This window comes from Ovis aries, chromosome 3 (genome assembly GCF_016772045.2).
Source record: "Ovis aries strain OAR_USU_Benz2616 breed Rambouillet chromosome 3, ARS-UI_Ramb_v3.0, whole genome shotgun sequence".
Classification (NCBI taxonomy): Eukaryota; Metazoa; Chordata; class Mammalia; order Artiodactyla; family Bovidae; genus Ovis; species Ovis aries.
Window position 1 is genome coordinate 144,802,016 of NC_056056.1, and position 16,840 is coordinate 144,818,855.

Genomic DNA, 16,840 nt, shown 5'->3' on the forward strand with positions numbered 1-16,840 from the left:
GAGGAACTAAATCATGTAGGGCTGAAGTCTAGAGCAAGAATTTTGGATTTTCTTGTCGGTTGCCATGTATTCTTTTTGCCTGGGGCAGGAGTTTGGGTAGGGAGGAGGAATCCATTGAATTGTTTCAGGCATAGGAGTGGTATACTTTGATTTACACCTAGAAGGATCAGCTGACTGCTTTGAGGGAGCATAGTCTTCCTTCCAGGGACATTAGTTATCTTCATAACTGTTGCACATGTAGTATCAGTGGGAACAGTGTGAAATCATCCAATTCTAGATATAGTTTGAAGGTAGAGTGGAAAGAAATTGCTTGTGAATTAGATGTGGGTGTGAGAGAAAGTGGGACATGAATACTATGTCTAAGTGTCTGGTCAGAGAAACTGAAAAAATGGAGTGCTATTTACTAAGATAGGAAGACTCAAAGAATGGAAGAATGGGAGGAGGGAGCAATCAAAATTATAAGTTGTTTTGAGTTGCTGCTAAACATCCAAATGAAGATTTGAGTAGGTAGTTGGTTTATAAGACTGGAGTTTAGAGAGGACATTGGGGCTGGTGATAGAAATTTTGGAGTATCATTGTATAGATCAGTAGTTTTCAACCTTGGATGCCCTTTATAATCAGTTTGGGAATTTTCAGAACATTTCTAAACCTGGTCCCACCCCTATATATTCTCATTTAATGTGGGAGTAGGGCTCAGGTATTCCTGTTTTAATTTGGCTAGTGGTTAGATTAAACATTTTTTAAACAACTTTTATTGAGGTATATTTGACGCCCAATATACTACACACAAGTTTTGGCAGATGAATACGCCTGTGAAACCATCACCACAATTATGATAGTGAAACATATCCATCACCAATAGAAGTTTCTTTATATCCTATTTCAAATGTTCTTCCCTATTATGCCTCCCTCCCATCTTCAGTTACTGGGCAACTGCTGATCTGCTTTCTGTGTAGATTAGCTTAAAATTTCTGGGATTCTATAAATGAAATCTTAACAGTATATACTCTTCCGTGTATCTTCTATAACTGTTTTGAGTGTAACTCCTTTAAGTATAAAGGAGTTTCCTTTTTGTTACTGAGTAGTATTCCATGGTATGAATTGTTTTTTTATTCAGCTGTTAATGAACATTTGGGTTGTTTTCAGTTTGGGGCCACCGCAAATAAAGCTACTGTGAACGTTTGTGTATAAGTCTTTGCGTGGACATATATTTCCTTAAGATGAATATCTTAGAATGGAATAGCTGGCTTGTATGGATCACATTTTTTCATATATTTCAGCATGAGGGATTTTGTGTGTGCATGGATGTATGTGTGTCCTTGAGGGAAACTTTTATGCCCAGAAGTTTTTCAGACACTATTTTCATTATTAAAATGAATACTAGCGTATTAATTTCAGTCTAAATATATAATTTTTTCTTAAATATTCATTTTGACAGATCTTATTCAATTTAGAAAATTTAGCAAAATTTAACTTCTTTTTTCCTAGGTGCAGTTATTTTTAAAAAGCATCACAGGTTAATTCTGATGTGGAGCCAGGGCTGAGAACCATGGTACAGATAGTATTTAAAGGCAAGTATTGAATGAGGTCACCTAGGATAGTCATTTTTCAAGCTTTTGTTTGCAAGCAAATACACATATTTCTGGGGCAAATTCTGAGAATTTGTATTTCTTTGAGGCTCCCAGATGCTGGTACCCTCAGTTGAGCCGATGGATCCTACTTTGAATAGCCCACCCTAGAAGGTTAATGTAGATAGAAGAGATAACCTCAAGGCTGATTCCTGGCCCCTCCAAAGTTTAGAATTTGGAAAGAGGAGGAGTAGAAAATGAGGCCAAAAAAAAAAAAAAAAAAGAGTGTGGTATTCTAGAGGCTTCTGAAGATAATTATAGTTCTGTCAGGAGGTAAAGTGTGATAAACTCTAAAACATGGCTTGAAGAAACGGAGTGAAATTTGAGCTATAGTTGACTAATGGACATGGTAAAGTACTCATTGAAATACTTTACTTGAAACAAATGTTTTTGGTAGAGTGATAGGGACAAAAGCCAGATTGATGTGAGCTCATGAGAGAAGAGGGGAAAGTAACTACAAACAAATCATTTAATGCTCACTGTGGAAAAGAGAATGAAGAAATGGGGCAAGTGACTAGAAGGGGATGTGGAAGTAGGGATGGGCTTTCTTTTTCTTTCTTTTTCAGGTAAAAACTATCGTGTGTTTCTATGCTGACAGGAATAACTTAGTAGAGAAGGAAATATGGTTGGAGCAGGAGTTGTGTCCTGGGAAAAGGGATCTTGTTGGCATGACCTTAAATTGGAATATGGAGAGGGAAAATTAAACTATCAAATAGCTTCTGTTGTCTTTCTGAAATGAGAATCAAGGTCACTCCATGACAAGGAAAGAGAACACAGTAAGGTTTGTTCAGCACTCTATCCTCACTACTTAGAACAGTGATTTGAACATGTGAGGTCTTGGTTAATATTTGTTAAGTGAATGACTGTAGGGAAGAGTGACCTTGGATTGGAGGGAGGAGGTAAGGAGTCAAGTCAGGAAATATAGAAGGCTGTTGGCTTAGGCCAGCATGGTGCTTATGGGAATGATGAGGAGAGTTGTGGAAATAATATTGAAAGAAAAGTGAAAGGACTTGATTTTAGTTTGACTCAGGGGATGGAAAAGTTGAAGATGACTTGTCTGTAGCTCTGGAGCATGTCTTTAGTCTTTCAAATGAAGTGGACTGTGATGTTCTTTAATAATTTGAGTGATTTTTCAAAGACTTAATTGCTGAACACTAGCATAGTTTTCATAAAGTTGATGTAGTCATGTATCTTGTCTACACTTACCAGAGAGTGTTTCCGTAGCTCCCAAGGAATCAAGTCTCCTGCCACCACCTCTCAGGAATTTAGGGAAAATTGTGTCCTGGGCCTCTGAGGAAATGTTTGATGTTGAAAATTAAATGTATATAAACCTCGGAATAAAAATTCTTCAAAATACTCAGCATAGATTCTTAAAATGATGCAGGATACTGTACATTGCATTCTGTAAGCAAATTAAGGCAAGTAAAAAGACAAAGTGCATTGAACCTGAGGTGTCAGTTGGTTTGGTGTGAATACCTTGGGTCAGCAGACAGAATTGTTTTCCTCACACCCATACCTCAGGGTCAACAGAGAGATGCAAGGATGAGCACTGAACAGGTGGGGGCTGTGGAGTCTCCACATTAACCTCAGTAGACGTTAGTTTGCTTTTGAGATTGATTCAAGATGATGGCGTAGAAGGACATGTGTTCATCTCCTCCTGGGGGAGCACCAAAATCGCAATTGGCTGTTAAACAGCCATCGACAGGAGGGTGCTAGAACCCCCCCTAAAGAAGACACCCCATGTCCAAAGACGAGGAAAAAGCCACAACGAGACAGTAGGAGGAGCACAGACACAATAAAATCAAATCACATACTCGCCCGGTGGGCGACCCACAGAGTGGAGCACAATAATACCAAAGAAGCTCTCTTGCATTTGGAAAGGCTCTGAGCCCTACATCACGCTTCCCAGCCTGGGGATCTGACAAAGGGACTGGGAATCCCCAGGGAATCTGACTTTGAAGGCCAGTGAGATTTTATCACAGGACTTCCACCGGACTGGGGGAACAGAGATTCTACTCTTAGAGGGCACAGGCAAAATCCTGTGTGCATTGAGTGTCAGGGGAAGGGAGCAGTGACTCTACAGGAGGCTGAACCAGACCTGCCTGCTAGTGTTGGAGGGTCTCCTGCGGAGGTGTGAGTCACTGGTGGCTCCCCCATTGGGGTGGGGCACTGGGAGCAGCAATCCTGGAAGGTGCTCCTTGGCATAGGCCCTCTTGGAGATCGAAGTTTTCCCTACCACAGAGCGCATAGACCCCAGGGCTGAGACACCTCAAGCCAAACAACTAACAAGAAGGGAGTGCAACCCCACCTATCAGCAGATTATTGGATTAAAGTTTTGCTGAGCATGCCCCTGCCTGCCAGACCAAGACCCAGTTTTTCCCACCACTAGTCCCTCCCATCAGGAAACTTACACAAGCCTCTTAGCCTCATCCACCAGAGGGCAAGAAGAACCACAATCCCACAGTGGCTAGAACAAAAACCATGTCACAGAAAGTTAATCAGAATGAAAAAGTAGTGGGTTATGTCTCAGATGAAGGGACAAGATAAACCCCCAGAAAAGCAACTAAATGAAGTGGAGATAGGCAACTGTTCAGAATAAGAATTCAGGATAATGATAGTGAAGATGATCCAGAATCTTGGGAAAAGAATGGAGAAGATGCAAGAAATGCTTACCAAAGACCTAGAAGAACTAAAGAACAAACAAACAGAGATGAACAATACAGTGGAAGGAATCAGTAACAGAACAACTGGGCAGAAGAATGGATAAAGTGACCTGGAGGACAGAATATAGGAAAAAAGAAAATGAAGACAGCCTAAGAGACCTCTGGGACAACATTAAATCCACCAACATTTGCATTTTAGGGGTCCCAGAAGGAGAAGAGAGAGAGAAAGGATCCAAGAAAATATTTGAAGAGATAATAGCTGAAAAGTTCCCTAACATGGGAAAGGAAATAATCAGCCAAGTCCAGGAATTCCACACAGAGAGTCCCAGGCAGGATAAACCCAAGGAGGAACACACTGAGACACATCATAATCAAACTGATGAAAACTAAAGACACAGATAAAATATGAAAAACAATAAGGGAAAAATGACAACATACAAGGGTACAAGCCAGAAGGGAAAGGCAAGAGTATTTGAAGTGATGAAAGGGAAGGACTTACAACCAAGACTACTACTCAGCAGGACTCTCACTGACATTTGACGGAGAAATCAAAAGCTTTCCAGACAAGCAAAAGTTACGAGAATTCAGCAGCACCAGATCAGCTCTACAGCAAATGCTAAGGGAACTTCTCTGGCATGAAACAAAAGAGAAGGAAAAGACCTACACAAAATAAACCCAAAACAATTAAGATAATTACCTTAAGTGTAAATGGATTAAACACACCAACCAAAAGACCTAGACTGGCTAGGTGGATGAAATGATGTACCTGTATGCACTTCCACTTAGCACATCATTCTACTTAACCCCCCAAATTGTATGTAATTACTTTATATTGTTAGGTTAATCATATTTCCATTATGGTTTGAAGTTATAATTATCTTGTATTTTTTTGTCTGGCTATTGAGTATGAAAACTGATAAACATCTTTTATTATTGTGATTATGTAACTGTTATTTGCTTAATACTATTGTATCATGATTGGTCAACAAAAATTAGACTTCTGTATCACTAAAACTATCATTTAATAGAAAAACCTATTTAAAATTTAGGTGCATATCAGAATTATCTTGAAATTTTTTGAGAAATACAAATGCCCAAGTATTGCTTTTTTCTCCAAAGCTTCAAATGTGTTTCTAATGAGCACCTATGTTTAAAAACAATTGGACTATATGATGGTCTTTTACTTTTATCTAGTATGTTTCCCTTTTTCTATTTCATATTCAGTGCTCCCTTTTCATTTAGTTTGTTTTCCAATTTTTCCATCTCTTTTTTCTTGTTTTTTTCTCAATCCTTTATCAAGCATAGTGGAAAAGCTTTAGTATGTATAATATAAAGAGTATATATAATATATATATTTTAGAAATTTTAGAAATTTTTGCCTAGCTAAATAATTTATGACATTTCGATTCCACTTATTTGACTTAATATGAACAGAATGATAGATTTCTGATTTATATTTACTCAGAACTTTGATATAGTTCCGTGGATTTTGGCATCTAGTATTATTGCTGAAAGTTTAGAAAATTTATTAGTGATATTTGAAAAAGACAATTTGAATGAGGCTTGAAACCTCTAATCCAATTCTGAGAATATAAAGAAATACTATATCATGAAAAAACAGGAAATGTGATACAGTATTGTTAAAGTACAAATTTTGTTCAGATTACAAAAAAATCTTATGCTAGTGTCCATTATTTATTTTCATACCTTATTCAAGATTCCACATTGTATTTAGTTGCATTGAGCATCTCCAGTGCATGCAACGGATTCTGGTAAGTTCTTATTTAATTTTTATTCTAGTACAAATATTTTCTGATTTTCTTTGTTGTATCTTCTTAGATATACCCATCATTTAAAAGTGGACATTTAATTTTCAAATTTTAAGTTATCTTAGACATTAAATTTCTCATTTTGATATTGATTGCTCATTTAAATGCTTTCTTCTCTGTCGTCACCCTCTGTTTTTTCAGTCTGCTAATTTGATTGAGGCTTTCAGTGGCTAAATCAAAGATCCTTGGTAAATGTCACATTGCACTTGGAAATATGTTGGTTATTTTCAAATATCTTTTGATACTGATTCTTAACAAAACTCCATGGTGATAAGAGAACAGAGTTGTATGATTTCAGTACCTTTGTTGTTGTTCAGTCAGTTAGCTGTGTCTGACTTTGCAGTGCACCAGGCTTCCCTGTTCCTCACCATCTCCTGGAATTTGCCCAAGTTCATTTCCATTACATTGGTGATGCCATCCAGCCATCTCATCCTCTGTCACTCTCTTTTCCTTCTGCCTTCAATCTTTCCTAGCGTCATGGTCTTTTCCAATGAATTGGCTATTCTCATCAGATGGCCAAAGTATTGGAGCTTCAGCTTCAACATCAGTCCTTTCAATGATTATTTTGGGTTGATTTCCTTTAAGATTGACTGTGGTTTGATCTCCTTGCTGTCCAAGGAGCACCACAGTTTCAAGGCATCAGTTCTTTGGCACTCTACCTTCTTTATGGTCCAGGTCTCACAACCATGTGTGACTACTGGAAAGACCATAGCCTTGACTATACAGACCTTTGTTGTCAAAGTGATGTCTTTGCTTTTTTAACAGACTGTTTAGGTTTGTAATAGCTTTCCTGTCAAGAAGCAATCGTCTACTAATTTCATGGCTGCAGTCACCATTCACAGTGATTACAGAGTCCAAGAAGAGGAAATCAGTCACCACGTCTACCTTTTCCCCTTCTATTTGCCTTGAAGTGGTGGGGCTGGATGCCATGATCTTAGTTTTTTTAATATTGTGTTTTAAGCCGGCCTTTTCACTCTCCTCCTTCACATCAAGAGACTGTTTAGTTCCTCTTTGCTTTCTGCCATTAGAGTGATACCATCCACATATCTGAGGTTGTTGATATTTCTCCCGGCATTCTTGATTCCAGCTTATAACTCATTCAGCCTGGCATTTCTCATGATGCACTTAGTGTATAAGTTTAATAAACAGGGTGACGATAAGCAGCCTTGTCGTACTAGTTTGTCAGTTCTCTACAGGATTCTTACTGTTGTTTCTTGACCAGTGTACAGGTTTCTCAGCAGACGGGTAAGGCGGTCTGGCATTCCCATCTCTTTAGAGTTTTCCACAGTTTGTTATGATCCACACAGTCAAAGGCGTTAGCGTTGTCAATGAAACAGGTAGATTTTTTCTGGAATTCCCTTGCTTTCTCTGTGATCCAGCAAACATTGCCAATTAGATCTCTGATTTCTTTGTCTTTTCTAAACCCAGCTTGAGCATCTGGAGGCTCTCTGTTCACATAATGCTGAAGCCTAGCATGCAGGAGTTGAGCATAGCCTTACTAGCATGGGGGATGAGTGCAATTGTCTGGTGGTTTGAACATTCTTTAGTACTGCTCTTCTTGGAAATCCTGCAAAAGGATTGACCTTTTGCAGTCCTGTGGCCACTACTCGACCATGAAACTTTTGTACTTTGTTTTATGTCCCTGGATGCGTTCCAGTGTCTCCTAGTTGATAGCCTATGGGAACTTAAACAGAATTTGTATTCTACTGTTATGTGAACATTGTATAAATCTTAATTATGTTAAGTTGATTCATGGTGCTTTTCAGGTCTACTGTACCCTTCTACTTTTCTATCCATCCTATTAATTTTTGAAAGTTTAATATTGAAACTCCAACTAAAAATCTTAATTTACTTAAAATTAATTGTAATATATAGTGGAAATATATGTAACTTTGTTCTGTATTTTGTAAGTCTCCTGTGTTATCATACTTATAATTTAAAAATGATATATAAAAAGACGTTAGTTTGCTTTCAGTTTTATATATTGTGATTCTTTGTAAAGATTTTATTTGCATGACTATCTACTGTAGAAACAGTAACAAAAAATATTTATCTCTAGGGTAGGTAGCATTGAGTTTTGCTGAGAAGTTAGCTATCTAACTATTGCTGGTATTAGCAGAGTAGATTATTTCATTGTTTGGAGGTGGGGAAAGCCACATAGAAAGGACTCTTTAATCCTTTGATTTAATAGTCACTGTTTATGCAAAGCAGTCATACTTTAAACCTTTCATTCCGTTTTCATGAAAAAGGAAGTAAATGGCTCAGAAGCAAAATGACATCAGAAAATTTTTCAAGAAAGTGAATTCTTAGAAGTTGGCACCTAGTTAAATCAGTGTTTACAAAATTAATTTATAGTTGTATTTATGCATACTTAACAGGTTTTTAACAGTTAGAACTGGACATGGAACAACAGACTAGTTCCAAATAGGAAAAGGAGTACGTCAAGGCTATATATTGTCACCCTGCTTGTTTAACTTCTATGCAGAGTACATCATGAGAAACGCTGGGCTGGAAGAAACACAAGCTGGAATCAAGATTGCCGGGAGAAATATCAATAATCTCAGATATGCAGATGACACCACCCTTATGGCAGAAAGTGAAGAGGAGCTAAAAAGCCTCTTGATGAAAGTGAAAGAGGAGAGTGAAAAAGTTGGCTTAAAACTCAACATTCAGAAAACGAAGATCATGGCATCCGGTCCCATCACTTCATGGGAAATAGATGGGGAAACAGTGGAAACAGTGTCAGACTTTATTTTTTTGGGCTCCAAAATCACTGCAGATGGTGACTGCAGCCATGAAATTAAAAGACGCTTACTCCTTGGAAGAAAAGTTATGACCAACCTAGATAGTATATTCAAAAGCAGAGACGTTACTTTGCCAACAAAGGTCCGTCTAGTCAAGGCTATGGTTTTTCCAGTGGTCATGTATGGATGTGAGAGTTGGACTGTGAAGAAGGCTGAGCACTGAAGAATTGATGCTTTTGAACTGTGGTGTTGGAGAAGACTCTTGAGAGTCCATTGGACTGCAAGGAGATCCAACCAGTCCATTCTGAAGGAGATCAACCCTGGGATTTCTTTTGGAAGGAATGAGGCTAAAGCTGAAACTCCAGTACTTTGGCCACCTCATGCGAAGAGTTGACTCACTGGAAAGGACTCTGATGCTGGGAGGGATTGGGGGCAGGAGGAGAGGGGGATGACAGAGGATGAGATGGCTGGATGGCATCACTGACTTGATGGATGTGAATCTGAGTGAACTCCGGGATATGGTGATGGACAGGGAGGCCTGGCGTGCTGCGATTCATGGGGTTGCAAAGAGTTGGACACGACTGAGCTACTGAACTGAACTGAACAGGTTTTTGTGATTGCTACTGTTGAGATATTTATTGAACATCTAATACTGTAAGATCTACTGTATATGTACTTGTTGGGGATAGAAAAATAGGCAATATGTGATCTTTTCCCACTTAGGAATTAGAGTCCCATTGGTGAGGAGATAGAACACAGTCATAAAAGGATCAACAGCATTGCAGAAGAGTGTAGATACCACCATTGCACAGAGCTGCTGCAGGGGTTCCACAGACATGTGCTGTATGTTTCTTTTTAAAAATTTCAGTAACCCGTTATATAAATGTGTTCTATGCACTAAATAGGGCTTCCCTGGTGGCTAGTGGTACAAAATCCGCCTGCAGTGCAGGAGACACACAGGAGATATGGGTTCAGTCCCTGGGTCAGGAAGATTGCCCTGGAGGAGGAAATGGCCACCCACTCCAGTGTTCTTGCCTGGGAAATCCTATGGACTGAGGCGCCGGGCAGGCTACAGTCCATGGAGCTGCATAGAATCTGACATGACTGATCGACTAAGCAGCAGGATCAGTGTGCACCAAATAGTCACGTGCACAGAAGGAAGATGATAAAGCTTACTAATTTATTTTGCTTATTAGTTTACTTTTCTTTTTATTATTTCAAAATAGAGTAGCAAATCCTTCATTTGTATTTCTCCAACATAGTGAAAAGATTCACATGGCCCTAGCAACATTTTTTAGTCATCATTTTCCCTCTTCCTCCTCTGCCGTCACATAATAGTTTTGCTCCCAAGCTACACTCATCAAAACCCCTGTAGCCTCAAAAACTGATCTGTCAAAAATAAGATCTGCCCTAGCAAGCCCGGGAAAGGAAGACACATTGAGCAGGCCAGGCCACAGAACGGACTTCCTGGGCCCTGGGAAGAGAAATCCAGGGAATTTCAACAGCGTAACTTACCTACCTTCATGCTTGTTAGGCTGCACGGTGTTTGGGCTCTCTGACTCCATGTCTTCACATGACAATAATCCTGGATGAGTTTTTCTGCAGGTTTAAGAATTATTACAGCAGAGGGTGTGGAGAAAAGGGAACCCTCTTACCCTGTTGGTGGGAATGCAAACTAGTACAGCCACTATGGAGAACAGTGTGGAGATTCCTTAAAAAACTGGAAATGGAACTGCCTTATGACCCAGCAATCCCACTACTGGGCATACACACCAAGGAAACCAGAATTGAAAGAGACACGTGTACCCCAATGTTCACTGCAGCACTGTTTATAATAGCCAGGACATGGAAACAACCTAGATGTCCATCAGCAGAAGAATGGATAAGAAAGCTGGGGTACATATACACAATGGAGTATTACTCAGCCATTAAAAAGAATACATTTGAATCAGTTCTAACGAGGTGGATGAAACTGGAGCCAATTGTACGGAGTGAAGTAAGCCAGAAAGAAAAACACCAATACAGTATACTAACGCATATATATGGAATTTAGAAAGATGGTAACGATAACACTGTATGTGAGACAGCAAAAGAGACACAGATGTATCGAACAATCTTTTCGACTCTGTGGGAGAGGGAGAGGGAGAGGGTGGGATGATTTGGGAGAATGGCATTGAAACATGTATACTATCATATAAGAAACGAATCGCCAGTCTAGGTTCGATGCAGGATACAGGATGCTTGGGGCTGGTACACAGGGATGACCCAGAGGGATGATATGGGGAGAGAGATGAGAGGGGGGCTCAGGATTGGGAACATGTGTATACCCGTGGCGGATTCATGTTGATGTATGGCAAAACCAATACAATATTGTAAAGTAAAAAAATAATATAATAATAAAAAAAGAATTATTACATGAATAGTCTTTTAAGAAAAGAAAGAGATATGGTTTCTCATATAAGTAGTCATTCAACCCAAAGGACTCTATCATAAAATATTTTGCAATAGCGAACCTGAATCACCTTGTTTTGCAGTAGGACATGTGATAGTATTCTTTCTTCACCTTTGATATTTGGCACTGAAATTTATTTGATATGATTGGTAAGTGGACAGCTGCTGAAGGGTCAGAATATATACCTAGTCCAGAAATGACAATGCTTGATGTTTTGGGAGCAAAGAAAATGGCTGTCCTCTTCAAAAAATTGTGAGCTGTCAGGCTTTCAGATTAAAAGTGTTTTGATGATGCAGTGCAAGAAGTGGAAGCAAAGAGAAGCCGGAGTCTATTAGAGATGTATTTGAGATCAGGAGTCACTATTTACAAGGTAGATATGTTCCTAGGATTAGGCCTAACAAGCTGATGAGGAATTAGTTACATTAGTCTATATCAGGTCTGTATACCTTCAAATAGAATAAAAATTAGGGTTTACTACATTAAAATTTTTTTATATTAATTGTTCCTTTGTTTTTCACATCTGAAAGTTATTCATAAAATGATTTTAAAGAGGAGGGTGGCAGTCCATGGTGATGGCTGTTTTTCTTGGTGTACTGACGGTTTAAACATGAACTAAAGTTCCTTCCATCATGTAGTAAATCCTCTGTCTGATTTTTGAAATCACAGCACATCTTTTTTCCTTCTTGGTGCTTTTGACAATATTTACTTTATTTAGTTAGCTATCCTTTGTGTGGCTTCTCTCCCATACATTAAGCAAACACTTTGAGGGTGAGAACTGTGTCTGTCTTGTTCACAGTGAATCTCCAGCACCGTGTCTAGTGTCTGACACGTGTGGATGTGCAATATATTTGTCAAACAGTGGGGCTTACTCCTTGGAAGAAAAGCTATGACCAACCTGGTAGCATATTGAAAAGCAGAGACATTACTTTGCCAACAAAGGTCTGTCTAGTCAAGGCTATGGTTTTTCCTGTGGTCATGTATGGATGTGAGAGCTGGACTGTGAAGAAGGCTGAGCGCCGAAGAATTGATGCTTCTGAACTGTGGTGTTGGAGAAGACTCTTGAGAGTCCCTTAGACTGCAAGGAGATCCAGCCAGTCCATTCTGAAGGAGATTAGCCCTGGGATTTCTTTGGAAGGAATGATGCTAAAGCGGAAACTCCAATACTTCGGCCACCTCATGCAAAGAGTTGACTCACTGGAAAGGACTCTGATGCTGGGAGGGATTGGGGGCAGGAGGAAAAGGGAACAACAGAGGATGAGATGGCTGGATGGCATCACCAACTCAATGGACGTGAATCTAAGTGAACTCCAGGAGTTGGTGATGGACAGGGAGGCCTGGTGTGCTGCAGTTCATGAGGTGGCCAAGAGTCGGACACGACTGAGCAACTGAACTGAACTGGGGCTTGTTTATAAAATCTTCCCTGGTATATTTTTGGACTTTGTTAGCAGTGTATCCATAAACTCGCAACAAGTTTAGATTTTTGGTTTAGTCTTTTACTCACTTAAATTTATTATATTGCTTCAATTTACAATATATATTAGTGTTTTGCAACAGATTGTCTTTCTCAGCTATGAATAATGCTGCCTCCTTTAGAAAAGAATGAATAATTGCTTTATATCTTATTTATTGCCTATCCAGCTTGACAAAGCTAATTTGTGATGAGGTTAATCAAGCTTAAAATATTTATTTTGTAATATTCAGCACATAGAATTTTTGTTGCAGGGTGGTTGGGGTGGAGGGCAGACACGTAGTTAGAAACGGTATATATCAAGCCACCATTAACCAGTCTCCTACCCACATGAAAAGTCAAACAGCTCCTGAAAGTACTTTGTTCTGAGGAATAGGAGATAACCATAAATGTTTGTTGAAATGTTCCCTCCTCTTTTTTTAATGGTACAGGAAATCAATTTTTAGGTTACAGGAAAGCAAAAGAGACCTGTCAAACTTTACACAGTCTCTTGACCTATTTATGATGGATACATAGGGACACATGGAGATCCCAAAATTTTGGAAAGCCATATTTTACAAGTTACATCAAATCATGATATATGTGAATAATAGAGTACAGTTGAGATAGGTCTGGATAGCACTTATTTTTCTAACTGGGTGACCTTTTTGTCCTCCTGATCACAGAACCTTCAGGGTTATAGGTGTATTTTCAAAAATCATGAATGATAAATTGCTGAACATAAAAAAAGGCATACCTTATACATTCCCTTCCCGTTATATCCTAACTATCTATCTCCCACCTCTAAAATCCCCTGCTCTCCTTTAGATTTTTCTCACTAAGTAGAAAATGGATCACAGTTAAACCTAAGACCCCCAGAGATAGGAGAGCTTTCTTTTGAATAGAGCATGGTGAAGGTGGGTCAGTTTATGATAGGCTGAAGAGACCGTCAGAAGCTGTGTTGCTCCTGCCTTTTTTGAAGGATCTTTAAAACTCATTCAGCCATTAGAGAGCAGCAGAAAGCTTGTTCAGTAGTTAAGCTACATGTATACACATGTTTTGTGCTTCTTTTCATCCATAGTTGTACCAGACCAAATAATCCTACAAAAGAGGAACAAAGATGTAATTTTTGAGTGAAAATCAACCATCTAATTAAAATAAGAATAAAAGAGTAAATTAATAAACATTTAGGAAAATCTAGGATTAAAAGAGAAAGAGATGTAACTACTGAAAAACAAAAATAATATTTTTTGAGGCAGAAGAGAGCAACTATAGAAAATTTGTTGGTGCTTAAAAACTAACAAAAAGTTAACAGACAGACAGTGCCAAGTACACAAATTACTGGTTGCTTATGCAAACACTGGTCTTACATTTCCACTTGCCCCAGGGACACCTTTTCTTAAATTTTATAAAATCCACAAACCCAGCATGACCAGCACCATCATTTCTAGTTTGTTGTGATGGTCTTGTAGCTTGTCTCCCAATTCTAGTCTTTCACCTGACCAGGCCAGCTAGTCTTTGTTTCTGTGTTGTTTTCACCTTGTGGGAGAATATACATTTATTATTTTCATTCTTACCTCAGAATATGACACTTAGAAGAAATCTAGATTCATAACTTGTTTTAAAATATTGATTTATTTAACTCAACCTCATGGTTTTATGGAGAAAATCATTCTCTACTGATTGATATGCTTTCCTTTTCAGATTTATGGGCCATATAAAAAGGGCAAATGGTTCTAGAAAGATTCTGGAGAGAGAACTTGTTAACTATGAAAAAGATTTGGCAGCAGTTTTATTGTAAGGTTCATGAAGTTGGAAATTAGCTTTCTTTCTTTCTTATGTAAAAGTGGGAGTGATTGAGGAACTGTGTCTCATAAGCAACATGTACCAACTTGGAGACAGATACTGATGGGGAAGGAGTGATTGATAGCGTTGTAAAAATATTAAGTACCTAACTACAACACAGCAGTTACATTCCTAAAAACTTCGTGATCAGAGAATGCATGATTGAGACAGTTTCATCTTAAGGGAAATACTGTATTGAGGTTAATAATGAATCCAGAAAAACCTAGAAAAATATTCAGTTTTGCTTAAAAACAGCACTAAAGAAAGAGAATATACATGATTATGTATCTGAAGTTAGTGATAATGGCCTCTAAATAACCAACGTCAATTTACTGATTGATGGAAACATCAGGATTTCTACTCTAGAATGTGAATTTAAAAAATTTTTCAATTTATTGAAATTCAGTTGAAAATTTTTATAAATTTATTTTGTATTCAATTTTAGGTTTAAGGGAGTAACAGTACAAACTGTATTAAAGGAAGTTGTCAAACTTCCATTTGTTATGGCAGGAAGAGATTCAGACACCCATAATACCTTGGGAGACAAATGATGACTACACCTCAGTTGCATTATATAGCTTGGAGTGACTCTCAATTTTAGGTGACTCACTGTTCACCAGGCACTAGTCTAACCAAATCTTTTCACAACCTGCCACACCTTTGAACTTTCTTTCTCTTTGCATACCCTAGAATAATTAAAAGAGAAATTAATTCCTGCTGCTCTTGCCTTTCACTGCTTGCTTGCTTCTATGTAGTGAGTGGTTGATCCTGTGAATAAGCGTAGAGACAGTATTCCTTTCCTTTAAAAACATCTTTGTGGGTGAAGGGTGGAGGGGAGGTTCAAGAGGGAGGAAACATATGTATACTTATGGCTGATTGTAAAGTAGTTGTCTTCCAATTAAAATTTTTTAATAAATGCAGAAAACCTTTCCTCATTAAACCTGATTTTATCATTCATTCATTTTTCAACAAATATTAGGTATCTAGTATTTTCCAATACTATGCTAGGTACTAGTTATCCAGTGGTATATAAAACTGATACCGTGTCTTTCTTTGTGGAGTTTATACTCTAGATGAGAAAACAGATGGTAAAATTAAAATTGCGACTGCTTCCTTAAAACTCCCTGTGTTCCTTACTTTTCTTTTCTTCCATGGCATTTATTCACATCTAAGAGCTTGTTTTTTTGTTTAATTTCATCCACAGAATACTGGTTACATGAGAACAAGCAAGAGTTTCTGTACGTTTTGCTAAGGGACTATGTTGGTTGAGAAGTGAGAAAGGCATGTTTAATTAGTCACCATATCCCCTTGATTCTGCTTCTTCATTCTGTCCTTAAATAACCCCATGGCCTCTTCCATTTAGTTCAAGCCCTTTTTATTTTTGCCTGATCTGTTAAAGTAGCTTTCCCTGCCTCTGTAGTACCTTTCTTTTCCATATTGCTGCCAGTAATTTTCGTAAAATTCAAGTCTGAATTTCTTCAGTGATCTCCCATCTTTAAAGAGTAAATCAGGCTCCTTGGCTCTGCATTATCAGGTTCCTTCATATCTTTTTTTCATTTCTCTGCTGCTCCCTGCTCTCCATCTTAAACTCTTTGCTGCAGTAATGTTAATATATTACACTCCTTCACACTTCTTTGCAAAGTGTGGTGGCTGGACCAGAGGCTTCTGCTTAACTGGGAAGCTATTAAAAATGCAGATTTTAGGCTCTATCTGAGACCTACTGAATCAGAACCCTGGGAGCAGAGCTAAGCAAGCTAAACAAGACTTTCTAGTAATCCTGATGTACCTTAAATTTGAGAACCGGTGCTTTAGTACTTTTTCTTTTAAAGTTTATTTCCTGAACAAGCTCAGCCAATAATATTTTCATCTATGTAACTCTTGATATGTATCATTAACCCTGCCTGGTATCTGGGTCAGCCCTACTTTTTAAACTGTATTCTGGACATCTTTCCTGGATATTCTACCTGTACTTCAGACTCCGTTGGTTCTAAACAAAATTCAATATCCATCTATTAAGATGTTTTATATACTGCATCTCCTGTTTCCTCCTTCAAAGGATTCCTTCCTCCTTGCAGCTTTGAAAGCTAGATTGTGCAATATTTTCTCTTTGGTTTCTATTTTGTCTTGTTTTAGAAGAACAGAGGAAAAAAATTTTTTTAATAGTTGTGCTGACCAAAATAGGATCAGGATTTTCCAGGCAATAGATTACTGTTGTTTGTAGACCATCTGTTA

The 16,840-nt window shown here is 38.3% G+C and overlaps 1 protein-coding gene across 10 annotated transcripts in view; it reads left to right on the top strand.

Annotated features, from left to right (window-relative positions):
* The window catches only part of YAF2 (YY1 associated factor 2), an 85,574-nt gene that overhangs the window by 58,451 nt on the left and 10,283 nt on the right, over positions 1 to 16,840 (top strand). The window contains exon 6 of one of the 10 annotated variants that reach the window (XR_006059335.2): positions 6,009 to 6,063. The exons of 8 other annotated variants lie outside the window; for them this stretch is intronic. The gene's annotated coding sequence lies outside the window, so the exon portion shown is untranslated. Of the gene's footprint in view, positions 1 to 1,488; positions 4,938 to 6,008; positions 6,064 to 16,840 lie in introns of those variants that run through there. One more of the 10 variants, XR_006059336.2, reaches the window with a different exon arrangement.